The sequence below is a fragment of the Felis catus genome, chromosome B3, assembly GCF_018350175.1.
Source record: "Felis catus isolate Fca126 chromosome B3, F.catus_Fca126_mat1.0, whole genome shotgun sequence".
NCBI lineage: Eukaryota > Metazoa > Chordata > Mammalia > Carnivora > Felidae > Felis > Felis catus.
In genome coordinates, this window is record NC_058373.1 from 91,380,073 (window position 1) to 91,396,059 (window position 15,987).

Sequence of the window (15,987 nt, forward strand, 5' to 3'; positions counted from 1 at the left end):
TTTTTTCTAGTTATTGTTATATAGACTTAAAGAAATTAAAATTAACCCAAGTGAATAAAACATATGTATTCTTTATACATCATTCAAAAAGTAGAAAAGGTACAGATAAAAATTATGTAGTAATTTTAGTGTTCGATAATAATCCTTGTTATAGTTCATTGCATCTCTCTCTGCAGGTTGTAACAAATATATCTGTTACAATGAAATTTTACTTTGAAGTGCTATTTACAACTTAAAAATACTACTGTGTCATAGCACCTGGATGGCTCAGTTGGTTAAGGGTCCGACTACATATCAGGTCATGATCTCACAGTTCGTTGAGTTCGAGCCCCGTGGTGGGCTCTGTGCTAACAGCTCAGAGCCTGGAACCTGCTTTGGATTCTTTGTCTCCTTCTCTCTCTGCCCCTGCCTTGCTCATGCTCTCTCTCACTCTCAAAAATAAACATTAAAAATAAATAAATAAATAAATAAATAAATAAATAAATAAATAAATAAATAAACAAACAAACAAACACATACATACATACATACATACATACATATACACACACACACATACCGTGCTGAATTCCATCTATAAAAACAAGAAAATAAAATTGAAAGAGATTTTTAATTCAGATAAATGTATGTTGAAGATGAAGTTAGTTTCCTAGCTATATGATTTAGTTTCAGTAGGACTGATCGGCTCCAAGCTATTTAGGATAAGGACATTAGAATTCTTATATTTGATCCAATTTCCTCTGTCTCATTTGTTGTTAGTCTTGGGTTTACAATATCATTTATAGTGTTAACATTTCTGTTCCACCTCTAACATTTCTATGTTTTGATTTATCTTCTACATTAAATTTACTATTAGTTATTTTACCATTTTTTTCTATTATCCACATTTCAACTATAATTAGCTAAATATTTTAAATTTATTTCTAAAAATAAGTTTAGTAGAAAGTTTGAGCCCTGGTTTAACAGATATACAGCTTATATATATGGTGATTTAGTAAACAATAAAAGAGGCATTTTAATTTAATTTGGGAAATATAACTAACTACTGAAGCATTTGAGTAGACATTTTCACAATAAATTTAGATTCATTCCTTCCCCATATACCAAGATAAAATTAACATGTATGGAGAATTTTATTGTAAATAGATTTTGTTGTACAAATGATTGGAATATATATTTTAACTTTGGAGTGGGGAAGCTTTTTCCCCTATATCAGAAACTATTGGATAATAAATATGAAATACTTTCAAATGCAGAGAAAATACCATTTGTGAAATACCATTTGTAAAATTTAAAGCTGAATTTAAATATTTATGACACATATAACAACAGAATATATGCAGATATTATGATAAACGTTTTTAGAAAACAACCAATGGAATATGGACATTCACTGACTATTCACCAAATATCCATCTCTGTGTTAGACTGTCGTAGGATGGCACTTTATTTCCACTTGGATTAAATAAAATTATGTGATTTGAATTGGACAGGAAAATGTGTACAGAAGTGATGTGTATCATTTCTAAGCTGAAATTTTTGGCTCAACTGCATCCTCAACCCTCTATTTCAGTGGTCATGGAAATACATGTGAAGATTGAATGTTGGTCAGCCTGTATTACTCATAGCCTATTATCAGCAAAGTTCTCAGCTCATTGGTGATGTTTGGCATAGTCAACAAACGAATCTTTCTTTCTATAGACACATGAATTATAAACCAGGGATTGAAAAAAACATATTAGAGCATAACTAGTCCTTCCGGATTGATAAAACTTCTAATAGAAGACTCAACAAAAGGCAAGCAATTGAAAGTGCATTACATGTATTTTAGAACATCTTGAAATCAGTCCACATTTCAGTGTATTGTGTAATCTAGTAAAAGGATAAATGTACTACTTATGGAGCAAAAGCTAGAATTAACTCACTCTTGAATAGGAATATATTCATAGATAGGGTAAACTGACATCTTTACATCTTTTGTCTGCCAGTATCACTTAAAAAGGAATGACAGATGGGGTCACACTCTAGATTGAAAGGCAGTATTGAATTGAACCAAGTGAAAAGTCTGTTTTAAATTGAAGAGACAAAACAAGTCATTACATTTGCTAGAAAATCCTTAGGGTAACTCTGATGGGTAATTACAACATTCCTTTATCCCCTTCCTGAATTTTAGAGCTATCTGAAAATATCCTGATGTTCAGAGACAAGTAAATCCTTTTTTGAGGATACTTTTTCTCATTTATATCACTCAGAGGAAATCCTATGTGCATTGTGTTTCAGAGTAATGGTGAAAAATTAAAAATTTCCCTAATCAGCCAAGGATCTTTACTAGAAGATAGATTACTAAATTTTACACTTTGTTTTCTTTTCAGGATTAAAGTCCTTTAAACTGCAGAAGTATTAGATCACTGCCAATTTATCAACAAAACAAAGTAAGGAGCCTCTTGCAAACAATCACCTCATAATTTTTCTTAAATAACTGAAGAAGCAAGTTGTGAGCTCAGCTACTATGTATGCAAAAGGTAAATATATAATTTAATTGCTTTCTGCCATATTTTTATTAACTACTTAGAAACAGCGACAGATAAACCACAATATACATGTACGTGTATATATAGAGATTCTAATTACTTATAATTATGAACATTTCACTGTTTAATTTTCATATATATATTTGTATATATATTCAAACTTTCATGGAATTTAAAAAGAAAAGATAAACAAGTCAAAACATACCAGTGAGAGTCATCTCTGATTTTGATTTTTTTGACATTTCATCTTGAGATAATTGTGTCTCTGTGTGTGTATTTATATATACATATATATATATATATATATATATAAGCATATATGTGTATGTGTATATGTATATGTGTGTATATGTACATATATATGTGTGTGTAAAACTTTTGAAGATAATTTTATATAATACATTTTATCCATCTCTTGAGGATTCATTCTCTTTTTTTTTTCAATATATGAAATTTATTGTCAAATTGGTTTCCATACAACACCCAGTGCTCATCCCAAAAGGTGCCCTCCTCAATACCCATCACCCACCCTCCCCTCCCTCCAACCCCCCATCAACCCTCAGTTTGTTCTCAGGTTTTAAGAGTCTCTTATGCTTTGGCTCTCTTGCACTCTAACCTCTTTTTTTTTTTTTTACCTTCCCCTCCCCCATGGGTTTCTGTGAAGTTTCTCAGGATCTACATAAGAGTGAAACCATATGGTATCTGTATTTCTCTGTATGGCTTATTTCACTTAGCAACACACTCTCCAGTTCCATCCACGTTGCTACAAAGGGCCATATTTCATTCTTTCTCATTGCCACGTAGTACTCCATTGTGTATATAAACCACAATTTCTTTATCCTTTCATCAGTTGATGGACATTTAGGCTCTTTCCACAATATGGCTATTGTTGAGAGTGCTGCTATGAACATTGGGGTACAAGTGGCCCTATGCATCAGTACTCCTGTATCCCTTGGGTAAATCCCTAGCAGTGCTATTGCTGGGTCATAGGTTAGGTCTATTTTTAATTTTCTGAGGAACCTCCACACTGCCTTCCAGAGCGGCTGCACCAATTTGCATTCCCACCAACAGTGCAAGAGGGTTCCCGTTTCTCCACATCCTCGCCAGCATCTATAGTCTCCTGATTTGTTCATTTTGGCCACTCTGACTGGCGTGAGGTGATACCTGAGTGTGGTTTTGATTTGTATTTCCCTGATAAGGAGCGACGCTGAACATCTTTTCATGTGCCTGTTGGCCATCCGGATGTCTTCTTTACAGAAGTGTCTATTCATGTTTTCTGCCCATTTCTTCACTGGGTTATTTGTTTTTCGGGTGTGGAGTTTGGTGAGCTCTTTATAGATTTTGGATACTAGCCCTTTGTCCGATATGTCATTTGCGAATATCTTTTCCCATTCCGTTGGTTGCCTTTTAGTTTTGTTGGTTGTTTCCTTTGCTGTGCAGAAGCTTTTTATCTTCATAAGGTCCCAGTAATTCACTTTTGCTTTTAATTCCCTTGCCTTTGGGGATGTGTCGAGTAAGAGATTGCTACGGCTGAGGTCAGAGAGGTCTTTTCCTGCTTTCTCCTCTAAGGTTTTGATGGTTTCCTGTCTCACATTCAGGTCCTTTATCCATTTTGAGTTTATTTTTGTGAATGGTGTGAGAAAGTGGTCTAGTTTCAACCTTCTGCATGTTGCTGTCCAGTTCTCCCAGCACCATTTGTTAAAGAGGTTGTCTTTTTTCCATTGGATGTTCTTTCCTGCTTTGTCAAAGATGAGTTGGCCATACGTTTGTGGGTCTAGTTCTGGGGTTTCTATTCTATTCCATCGGTCTATGTGTCTGTTTTTGTGCCAATACCCTGCTGTCTTGATGATGACAGCTTTGTAGTAGAGGCTAAAGTCTGGGATTGTGATGCCTCCTGCTTTGGTCTTCTTCTTCAAAATTCCTTTGGCTATTCGGGGCCTTTGTGTTTCCATATGAATTTTAGGATTGCTTGTTCTAGTTTCGAGAAGAATGCTGGTGCAATTTTGATTGGGATTGCATTGAATGTGTAGATAGCTTTGGGTAGTATTGACATTTTGACAATATTTATTCTTCCAATCCATGAGCAGGGAATGTCTTTCCATTTCTTTAAATCTTCTTCACTTTCCTTCATAAGCTTTCTATAGTTTTCAGCATACAGATCCTTTACATCTTTGGTTAGATTTATTCCTAGGTATTTTATGCTTCTTGGTGCAATTGTGAATGGGATCAGTTTCTTTATTTGTCTTTCTGTTGCTTCATTGTTAGTGTATAAGAATGCAACTGATTTCTGTACATTGACTTTGTATCCTGCAACTTTGCTAAATTCATGTATCAGTTCTAGCAGACTTATTGATGGAGTCTATTGGATTTTCCATGTATAATATCATGTCATCTGCAAAAAGTGAAAGCTTGACTTCATCTTTGCCAATGTTGATGCCTTTGATTTCCTTTTGTTGTCTGATTACTGATGCTAGAAATTCCAACACTAAACAATAGCAGTGGGAGTGGACATTCCTGTCGTGTTCCTATCTCGGGAAAAAGCTCTCAGTTTTTCCCCATTGAGGATGATGTTAGCTGTTGGCTTTGCATAAATGGCTTTTATGATCTTTAAGTATGTTCCTTCTATGCCGACTTTCTCGAGGGTTTTTATTAAGAAACATTGCTGAATTTTGTCAAAGGCCATTTCTGCATCGATTGACAAGATCATATGGTTCTTATCTTTTCTTTTATTAATGTGATGTATTACGTTGATTGATTTGCAAATGTTGAACCAGCCCTGCATCCCAGGAATGAATCCCACTTGATCATGGTGAATAATTCTTTTTATATGCTGTTGAATTCGATTTGCTAGTATCATATTGAGAATTTTTGCATCCATATTCATCAGGGATATTGGCCTGTAGTTCTCTTTTTTTACTGGGTCTCTGTCTGGTTTAGGAATCAAAGTAATACTGGCTTCATAGAATGAGTCTGAAAGTTTTCCTTCCCTTTCTATTTTTTGGAACAGCATGAGAAGGATAGGTATTATCTCTGCTTTAAACATCTGGTAGAACTCCCGTGGGAAGCCATCTGGTCCTGGACTCTTATTTGTTGGGATATTTTTGATGACTGATTCAATTTCTTCACTGGTTATGGGTCTGTTCAAGCTTTCCTCCTGATTGAGTTTTGGAAGAGTGTGGGTGTTTAGGAATTTGTCCATTTCTTCCAGGTTGTCCAGTTTGTTGGCATATAATTTTTCATAGTATTCCCTGATAATTGCTTGTGTCTCTGAGGGATTGGTTGTAATAATTCCATTTTCATTCATGATTTTATCTATTTGGGTCATCTCCCTTTCTTTTTGAGAAGCCTGGCTAGAGGTTTGTCAATTTTGTTTATTTTTTCAAAAACCAACTCTTGGTTTCCTTAATCTGCTCTACAGTTTTTGTAGATCCTGTAACGTTTATTTATGCTCTGATCTTTATTATTTCTCTTCTGCTGGGTTTGGGGTGTCTTTGCTGCTCTGCTTCTATTTCCTTTAGGTGTGTTGTTAGATTTTGTATTTGGGATTTTTCTTGTTTCTTGAGATAGGCCTGGATTGCAATGTATTTTCCTCTCAGGACTGCCTTCACTACATCCCAAAGCGTTTGGAATGTTGTATTTTCATTTTTATTTGTACCCATATATTTTTTAATTTCTTCTCTAATTGCCTGGTTGACCCATTCATTCTTTAGTAGGGTGTTCTTTAACCTCCATGCTTTTGGAGGTTTTCCAGACTTTTTCCTGTGGTTGATTTCCAGCTTCATAGCATTGTGGTCTGAAAGTATGCATGGTATGATCTCAATTCTTGTATACTTATGAAGGGCTATTTTGTGACCCAGTATGTGATCTATCTTGGAGAATGTCCCATGTGCACTCGAGAAGAAAGTATATTCTGTTGCTTTGGGATGCAGAGTTCTAAATATATCTGTCAAGTCCATCTGATCCAATGTATCATTCAGGGCCCTTGTTTCTTTATTGACCGTGTGTCTAGATGATCTATCCATTTCTGTAAGTGGAGTGTTAAAGTCCCCTGCAATTACCACATTCTTATCAATAAGGTTGCTTATGTTTATGAGTAATTGTTTTATATATTTGGGGGCTCTGGTATTCGGCGCATAGACGTTTATAATTGTTAGCTCTTCCTGATGGATAGACCCTGTAACTATTATATAATGTCCTTCTTCATCTCTTGTTTTAATTTAAAGTCTAGTTTGTCTGATATAAGTATGGCTACTCCAGCTTTCTTTTGGCTTCCAGTCGCATGATAAATAGTTCTCCATCCCGTCACTCTCAATCTGAATGTGTCCTCAGGCCTAAAATGAGTCTCTTGTAGACAGCAAATAGATGGGTCTTGTTTTTTTATCCATTCTGATACCCTATGTCTTTTGATTGGCGCATTTAGTCCATTTACATTCAGTGTTATTATAGAAAGATATGGGTTTAGAGTCATTGTGAAGTCTGTATGTTTTATGCTTGTAGCAATATCTCTGGTGCTTTGTCTCACAGGATCCCCCATAGGATTTCTTGTAGGGCTGGTTTAGTGGTGACGAATTCCTTCAGTTTTTGCTTGTTTGGGAAGACCTTTATCTCTCCTTCTATTCTAAATGACAGACTTTCTGGATAAAGGATTCTCGGCTGCATATTTTTTCTGTTCATCACATTGAAGATCTCCTGCCATTCCTTTCTGGCCTGCCAAGTTTCAGTAGAGAGATCAGTCACAAGTCTTACAGGTCTCCCTTTATATGTTACAGCACATTTATATCTAGCTGCTTTCAGAATTTTCTCTTTATCCTGTATTTTGCCAGTTTCACTATGATATTTCGTTCAGAAGATCGATTCAAGTTACGTCTGAAGAGAGTTCTCTGTGCCTCTTGGATTTCAGTGCCTTTTTCCTTCCCCAGATCCGGGAAGTTCTCAGCTATTATTTTTTCAAGTACACCTTCAGCACCTTTCCCTCTCTCTTCCTCCTCTGGAATACCAATTATGCATAGATTATTTCTCTTTAGTGCATCACTTAGTTCTCTAATTTTCCCCTCATACTCCTGGATTTTTTTTCTCAGCTTTTTCTCAGCTTCTTCTTTTTCCATAATTTTATCTTCTAGTTCACCTCTTCTCTCCTCTGCCTCTTCAATCCAATCCGTAGTTGTCTCCATTTTATTTTGCAACTCGTTGATAGCATTTTTTAGCTCCTCCTGGCTGTTCCTTTGTCCCTTGATCTCTGTAGCAATAGATTCTCTGCTGTCCTTTATACTGTTTTCAAGCCCAGCAATTAATTTTATGACTTTTTCTAAATTCATTTTCTGTTATATTGTTTAAATCATTTTTAATCAGTTTGCTAGCTGTTGTTATTTCCTGGACGTTTTTCTGAGGGGAATTCTTCCGTTTCGTCATTTTGGATAGTCCCTGGAGTGGTGTGAGACTGCTGGACACTTCCCCTGTGCTGTCTTGAATAACTTGTGTTGGTGGGCGGGGCAGCAGTCAGACCTGATGTCTGCCCCCAGCCCACCGATGGGGCCACAGTCAGACTGGTGTGTGCCTTCTCTTCCCCTCTCCTAGGGGCAGGATTCACTGTGGGGTGGTGTGGCCTGTCTGGGCTACTTGCACACTGCCAGGCTTGTGGTGCTGGGGATCAGGCGTATTAGGTGGGGTGGATCGGCAAAGTGCACAGGGGCAGGAGGGGCAGGCTCAGCTGGCTTCTCCTTAGGTGATCCACTTCAGGAGGGGCCCTGTGGCACGGGGAGGGAGTCAGACTCACCAGAGGGATGGATCTGCAGAAGCACAGCTTTGGGTGTTTGCGAGGTGCAAGCAGGTTCCCTGGCGGGAACTGGTTCCCTTTGGGATTTTGGCTGGGGGATGGGTGAGGGAGATGGCGCTGGCAAGCGCCTTTGTTCCCCGCCACGCTGAGCTCTGTTGTCTGCGTCTCAACAACTCTCCCTCCCTCCTGTTGTCCTCCAGCCCTTCTGGTCTCTGAGCAGAGCTGTTAGCTTATAACCTTCCAGATGTTAAGTCCTGCTTGCTATCAGAACACCCTCTGCCAGACTTGGGGGCTCTGCTTGGCCGGAGCGCTGCCCCTCCGCCCCGGCTCCCTCCCGCCAGTCCGTGGACAACGCACTGCCTCTCCGCCCTTCTTACCCTCTTCCGTGGGCCTCTTGTCTGCGCTTGGCTCCAGAAACTCAGTTCTGCTAGTCTTCTGGCGGTTTTCTGGGTTAGGCAGGTGTAGGTGGAATCTAAGTGATCAGCAGGATGCGCGGTGAGCCCAGCATCCTCCTACGCCGCCATCTTCCCAGGATCCTCCATTCTTTTTAATTTTTTTTAATGTTTATTTATTTTTGAGAGAGAGAGAGACAGTGGAGCAAGGGAAAGTCAGAGAGAGGAAGACACAGAATCTGAAGCAGGCTCCAGGCTCTGAGCTGTCAGCACAGAGCCCGACGCAGGGCTTGAACCCATGAACCATGAGATCATGACCTGAACCAACGTCAGACCCTTAACCAACTGAGCCACATAGGCACCCCTAGGATTCATTATTTTTAAACGTTGGCAGTTTTATTCCCTTATTTTCTGTTTGCATCAACTACATGAATTTCTAGGTAAACATTTGAGACAATATGACTGCTTCCTAATTTATGGAAGTTATCTTCTCCTTATGAGGTATTCCTCCCTCATGCATTAACTTCTTACTAAAATTATTGATTCTATTATTGTTTATGAAAATATGCATTGAAATATCATATATTCTGACAACTCATTTCTGAGTTGAATTGAAAAGTTGTCAAAACTTTCTACCTATTGGAGTTTTAATTTAGGAAAAACTCTTTACCAAGAGTGCCTGGGGGTGCTCAGTCTGTTGAGCATCTGACTCTTCATTTTGGCTCAAGTCATGATCCATCATGTGTGGAACCTACTTAATATTCTCTCTCTCTGCCACTCTTCACTGATCTCTCTCTCTCTCTCTCTCTCTCTCTCTCTCTCTCCCCCTCCCCCTCCCCCTCCCCATCTCTCCCTGTCTCTCTCCCCCTCTCTCTCCCTGTCTCTCTCTCTCTCTCTCTCTCTCTGTCCATATATATCTATAGATAGATAGATAGTTATATAGTTATATATGTTAGAACTATATATATAGTTCTATATACAGTTATTTGGAAAATATATATACATATATTTACCAGAAATGAATCTTAATTTACTCTTTAGTAAAACAGAAATCACTTTTCCTAAATCAGAGACCAGGCATGGTAATTGAGTTTTGGGAGATATTAAACTAATGTTGTCTATATTGACATCTTACTAAGAAAACAAATTAATCTGTGCTAATGGAAACCATTGGAGGCCTAAAGTCAGGCTGCAACAGTTGTCGACTTTGTTATTGCATTTATCTCAGCTAAGAAACTTTGTAGAGATTTTTGAGGGAGTCAATAATACATAGCAGGTGTGATTTTGATTTAATGCAACTCAAACTGCAAAGACATTTGCTTTTATCACACAAGTGTGAGGTCAAGAGTGTAGTATAATTGGTGATTATAAAAGAGTTAAACTATAATTGGTGATTATAAAAGAGTTAAACTGTCTCAAAAAGTATCTGACTGTCCCTAATACTCTCTGCCTTCTAGAAATTATTTCAAATATGTTAGTTTTTGAAAAATTAAGCATTGAGTTCTAATAATGAATTACTCTAATCACAATGATATTTTAGTTAAAATGTATTAAAACAAAATTTTTATTGAAATATGCATATTTGAAGCGGTAGCAAAATTATGCTGTGACATCTGTTCTTTTATGTACAAAGTAATTAATACATGAAGTCACAGTTACCTCTACTTGTATCATAAGCTACAGAGATAGTGATCTCATCATTGGCAGGCCAATAATATAGAAAGTGACATGGTGGCACGCTGGGTTTTCTTTGAAGTATAAATCTGACATTTACTTTGAAAATACCAGGAGCAATGAGGGACCATAAGCCCTAACTCAATTTTCAAGAACGATAAGGTTGTATACATTGCGGTTCTTTCTTAAAGTCATTTTTCTTATTTTGTCTTTCAAATAAGTAACAGGGTTGATAGTTTGTGGTTTAAATTATTGATATTGTTTTTTCTTTTGGAATTTAGTTCCTTGAAGTCCTAGAATGTAGGAACATTAAGACATAGACATTTGGTGCCATCCCCACATTCAATATTTCTAACAGATTCCATTTAATCGGTTCTTTGAAAAATCCTGTGAAGAAAATTTTAAATATTTTATAAAAGTTGAGGCATCTGGGTGGCTCAGGCAGTTAAGTGCCTCTACCCCCTCTCGTGCTCTCTCTCAGTTTCTCTCTTTCAAAACAAATAAATAAACTTAAAAAAAACAGTTTATATAAATGAAATTTAATTTTTTTCAATTTTTTTAATGTTTATTTTTGAAAGAGAGCGACAGAGAGTGAGCAGGGAAGGAGCAGAGAGAGAGAGAGAGGGAGACACAGAATCCGAAGCAGGATCCAGGCTCTGAGCTGATGGCACAGAGTCCTACATGGGGCTCAAACTCAGGAGTTGTGAGATCATGACCTGAGCCGAAATCGGATGCCCAACAGACTGAGCCACCCAGGTGCCCCATATAAGTGAAATTTTAAAACTCTAATAGGTTTCTAATATAAGTATGAATATAGAATGCCATTGACACTCTCAAAAAAAAAATGAAAGCATGATTGAACTAATAGTAAGTGAAAATGGTACTGTATTGTCTAAACAAAGAGCGCCATTAATATTGGTGATTTCAAATGTATTGTCTCTGAGCTTTGATAACGGAGAGAGAAAATTACACTGAGGACTAATATTTGTCAAAGTGCATCCTGGATATTTTCTTTCACATTTTTTTCATTAAGTTTTACACTAAACCATTGAGGCAGGTATAACTAGTGTCATTTTAGTATATGTGCTGCCGAAGCGAGCACGCTAGTGTCATTTTAAAGAAGAAACAGGCTAGAAAATTATGTTGATATTTTCAAGGGCATCAGTTAACATACTAATAGAAACAGAATTTAAACTCAAATTGTTTGACTTGAAGTCTAGTGCTCTTTTGACTAAAAGCATTTGTTCTGCTATTTAAAAAAAAAAAAAAAAAAGGCCTGAGTGTGACAATGAGTAGAATTTCACTCTAGAAGTGCATGTTATTACTAATATAAAATTTTAAGTTTCTGAGAGCACAGAGAAACTGAGGCATCACTTAGTGACTGTGAGTGGGCATACACATAATGGTAAGAAGCCTATCTTTTATTGGGTGAGCTTGTCTATGATGTATGTGTCATGGACTGAGCTATCCATAATATAAAGATCAGAGGACCTTTGAACGTGGTAAAGTGGACTTTGAATGTGGAAAAGTATAAAGATATATAAACAAATTTAATCAAAAGAAAAATGAAATGAGTAAATTTAAAACTTCTTTTGATGAACAAGCCTCCTCTTGATAACTTTGGGCAAGTTACTTAACCTTGCTGAAACTTAGTTTTTATCAGCTGTAAAATGTAGATGAGATAATTGCTAATTTATGGAAAATTATGAGGAATACATGTTATGAATAATGACTTTGATGGTATCAGGTTTGGTTCCTTTAGGAAGCTCTAGGAAAAAAAAATCTTTAATCCTTGCCTATTCCAGAATCTGGTGGCTGTTGGGTTTTTTTTGACTTTTGGCTGCATCACTCCAATTTATACTTCTCTTTTCTTCTTTGTCAAATTCCCCTCTGATTCCTTCTGATAAAGATTGTTATTACATTAGGATTCATATGGATCATCCAGGATAGACTCCCCATCTTCCCGTGAAAGATAACATAGAGAAGTTCCAGTGATTAGGACCTGTATGAATTTTGGGACCATCTTTCAGTCTAAATCAAATATATGTGTAATGTGTCATCTCAATGAATCCTTTAATCACCCATATCTGGTTTGCAGTCCTTTTATCCATTTCAAATGTAAGGAAATGAAGAAACAGAGATTAAATAGAAGTTCACACAGTAAATTGCAAAGCTAGGACTCGATTCTCAAACATCTGATCCCAGTAATCACTCTGAAAGCTACACAGGTCCCAACTAAAAGAAATTCATTAGACACACAAAAGAGCCCCAAAAAGCGTGTAACAAGAAAGTTATAATGAATGTGATGTGAAACATATATGTGAGGACACAAAGGCATAAAAAATGATTGCTTTTTCATTTTAGAATCAGCAATCCATAAATAATATGCAAGACTTATTTATGATAGGAAAACAAAATGTAAATGCTGTAAAACCTGACAGTAAAGTAAATATGAATAGAAATGGGGAAGAAAATTAGATGACAAGGAGCAGCGACAATTGCTTCCTTTATAAAATGAGGGACAGTAAATCCTATAAATGCTTTTGGAACAAGAGATAATTTATTATGGAGTTAGCAAGATAATAGAAGTAAAAATTAGTGATTGAAGTGTAAAAGATTTCAATCACCAAAATAAATCTGTATTTAATGCAGAATATAATGGCCACATGGTAAATAAATGAGGACATTTTGCTGCCTATTATTTAACATTAGGTCAATATCTGAGGCTTCACAAAAATATCAAAATGTTCATTAATTGTAGGAAATATTGTAATCTTCAGCAAACTTTATATCACTACTTAATAAATAAGTTTAAATTCAGTTTTACAGTAGTTTATTACATGGCAAAATGTAAAAGGAAGGAAAATGTTCTCTTGTGTAAATGAATGAGACACTGTGACAGAGCTAATTAGGCTCTTGGGAGAATTTATGTACAGCTAATAAGAAGCAGAGCTAAATGTTGTCTTAATTTACCCTCAAGCCCTCTGCCCACAAAAAAACAAAACAAACAAAAAAAAACATTCAGGTTGCACAAATTGAGCCAACAACCATTAACCCCTCTTTTCTGGATATATCCTCATGCTAACATACAGAAATGATGCTTTATCTTCGCCAAAGAGCAACATTTGTTTTGTTTTGTTTTTCCATGTATCTTTTAACATGTATTGAAGGTCTATTGTATTTAAAGATAAAGCAGATGCAATTCATAAATTTATTTTTTCTTTGTATGGCATTCCGATTATTAATTTTACCTTTTAATACAGTATAACATAGAGTAGAAAGGATTTATAATTACCAGCATTATCAAATGGGGTTAGACAAGTAATTTCAAATAATGTTTGCAAGTGTGTGCATCAGAATACCCCTTGATGGGGGACAATTTCTTTATTAACTCAAAATTTTTAATATCACTCCTAAATATGTCTGTTTTAGAAACATACACAGAGATGTGCAAATGATAAGAGATTCACTAGAAGAATATAAATCAGATTTAGTCTAAATGACCCCACACTGGACACCAATTTACATATTTTATCTGTAAAATCTGATGTATGTATACATATGTTTCAAAACTGAGTATGATATTTATATCTGGGAAGATTTATATCAAGCCTCAAACTGTCTCTTTGATGGCGATCCTGAATTGTTTTCTTTTTTTTTTATATTTACCTAGAGAGAGAGAGAGAGAGAGCGCGAGAGCGAGCGTGAATGGGGGAAGAGGACAGAGAGAGGGAGAGAGGGAATCCCAAGCAGGTTCTGTGCTGTCAGCTCAGAGGGGTGACAAGGGGTTCCATCCCACAAACCATGAGATTACGACCTGAGCTGAAATCAAGACTTGGATGCTTAACTGACTGAGCCACTCAGGCACCCTGATACTGGACTATTTTCTAATTTATAGATTTATTTATTATTTGAAGGGTTTACAATGAGTCTACATTATTTTGAAGAAAAGGAAAGGAAAAATAGTGAATTGGTAACAGTAAGATTGAGAAAGGTTATTAAGATAAACAGGAGTGGAATGCAGGATCTACAGAGTTAGATACAGTTTAGTGTTAAATTGATAATGTTAGCTGGTGAATTCAAAGTTACTAATTGCATTGTGAAAATAAACTGTAGAGAGGAAGGGAAGGAGCTATGAATCAATAATCTTGATGATTGTGTATACACAAAACAGAAATAAACATTCCAAAATATTAGCAGGAATTTTCTATAGATTGTGTGCTTAGACAAGTTTTCACTTCTTTTCTATAATATTTAAACTTTCCGTAATGATCCACAATACTTTCCTGAATCTTAAGTACTCAACAAAATATATTTTATACTGAAAAACTTTAAAATATAAACTACAAGGAGTTTTTCTAAATGCATTTGAAGAAGGTCATTGGAGCTTTTTATCTGCAATTCTCTTGTACTTTTTTTTGATATTACACAATAAAGACTAATGAAGGAAAATGATTCCCTTTACCACAAATTTAAGTTACAATTAAAATGAGTGTTTAATAATGTGTGCAGAATGTGTCCCCCATTGACCACATGCCAAGGTCACTCTGAGCATTTTATTTCTGTGAAAGGATTTTACTGGAGTTTCTATTAAAAAAACGAAACAAACACACAAACAAAAAAACTACCTTTGCCTCGGATTGACTAACACCATAGTCTTTAAATATTAAATAATTTTCATGAGTATATGCTATGTTATAGTCACTGAAACTTACCAGACACTTTGGCTTTCAGAGCTCTGGAGTGACCAGCAGATGCAATCCATAACATTTATGTAACTACATATTCTCTACATTATTGTAATGCAAATGTATGTAGCAAAAAATACATGGCTTTCCACCTGTAAAGAGTTCATAGCCTTGGGAAAGAAGACGTGACTAAGTACAGATAACCTGCTCTAACAGAGTTATCTTTCAAGCTGAATGCAATTGCTTTGAAGCTCATGTGGGCGAGCAGCCTTCCCAGAAACATGAACAATCATTATTGGTGTTCAAAACCGAGAAAAAAAAAGGGGGGCACCTGGGTGGCTCAGTCGGTTAAGCATCCAACTTCTGCTTAGGTCATGATCTCATGGCTCCTGAGTTGAGGTGTGCTGACGGCTCAGAGCCTGGATCCTGCTTCACATTCTGTCTTCCTCTCTCTCTGCCCCTCCCCTGTTCGTTCTCTCTCTCTCTCTCTCTCTCTCTCTCTCTCTCTCTCTCTCTCTTTCTCTCAAATATAAATAAACATTAATTTTTTTAAGAAAATGAGAAAAAAATGCAGACTGGATCAAAAAAATGATACACCTGTAAGAAAGTTTAGCACATGCAAAGCCACAATACCAGCATTTAAGTATTCATCAATTAATTAAATATGTAATTTTTAAGATCTTAGCATATGCAAAACACTTGTTTTAGGTTTCAGTAATACGTAAAAATGTGATCCATACTGTCTGAAAATAAACCACCCATGAGAGGAGGACGATATGGGAACATACACACAGTGCACATCCCTAAATTTCTATGACAGAACTAACGTTCAATGGGGTCTACTAGGGCAGAGAGGAGAGAGTGATTCTTTCTCTTTTGAGGACCCTGAACTATTTTTCCAAAGAACTGACCTTGTGTTGGACCTCGAA

General features: G+C 36.3%; 1 long non-coding RNA gene across 2 annotated transcripts in view; it reads left to right on the plus strand.

The window, feature by feature from the left end:
• The window catches only part of LOC102900350, a 118,348-nt gene that overhangs the window by 57,249 nt on the left and 45,112 nt on the right, over positions 1–15,987 (plus strand). For both annotated transcript variants that reach the window (XR_006599553.1, XR_006599554.1), the window contains exon 3: positions 2,373–2,522. This is a non-coding gene — a long non-coding RNA (uncharacterized LOC102900350). The remainder of the gene's footprint in view (positions 1–2,372; positions 2,523–15,987) is intronic.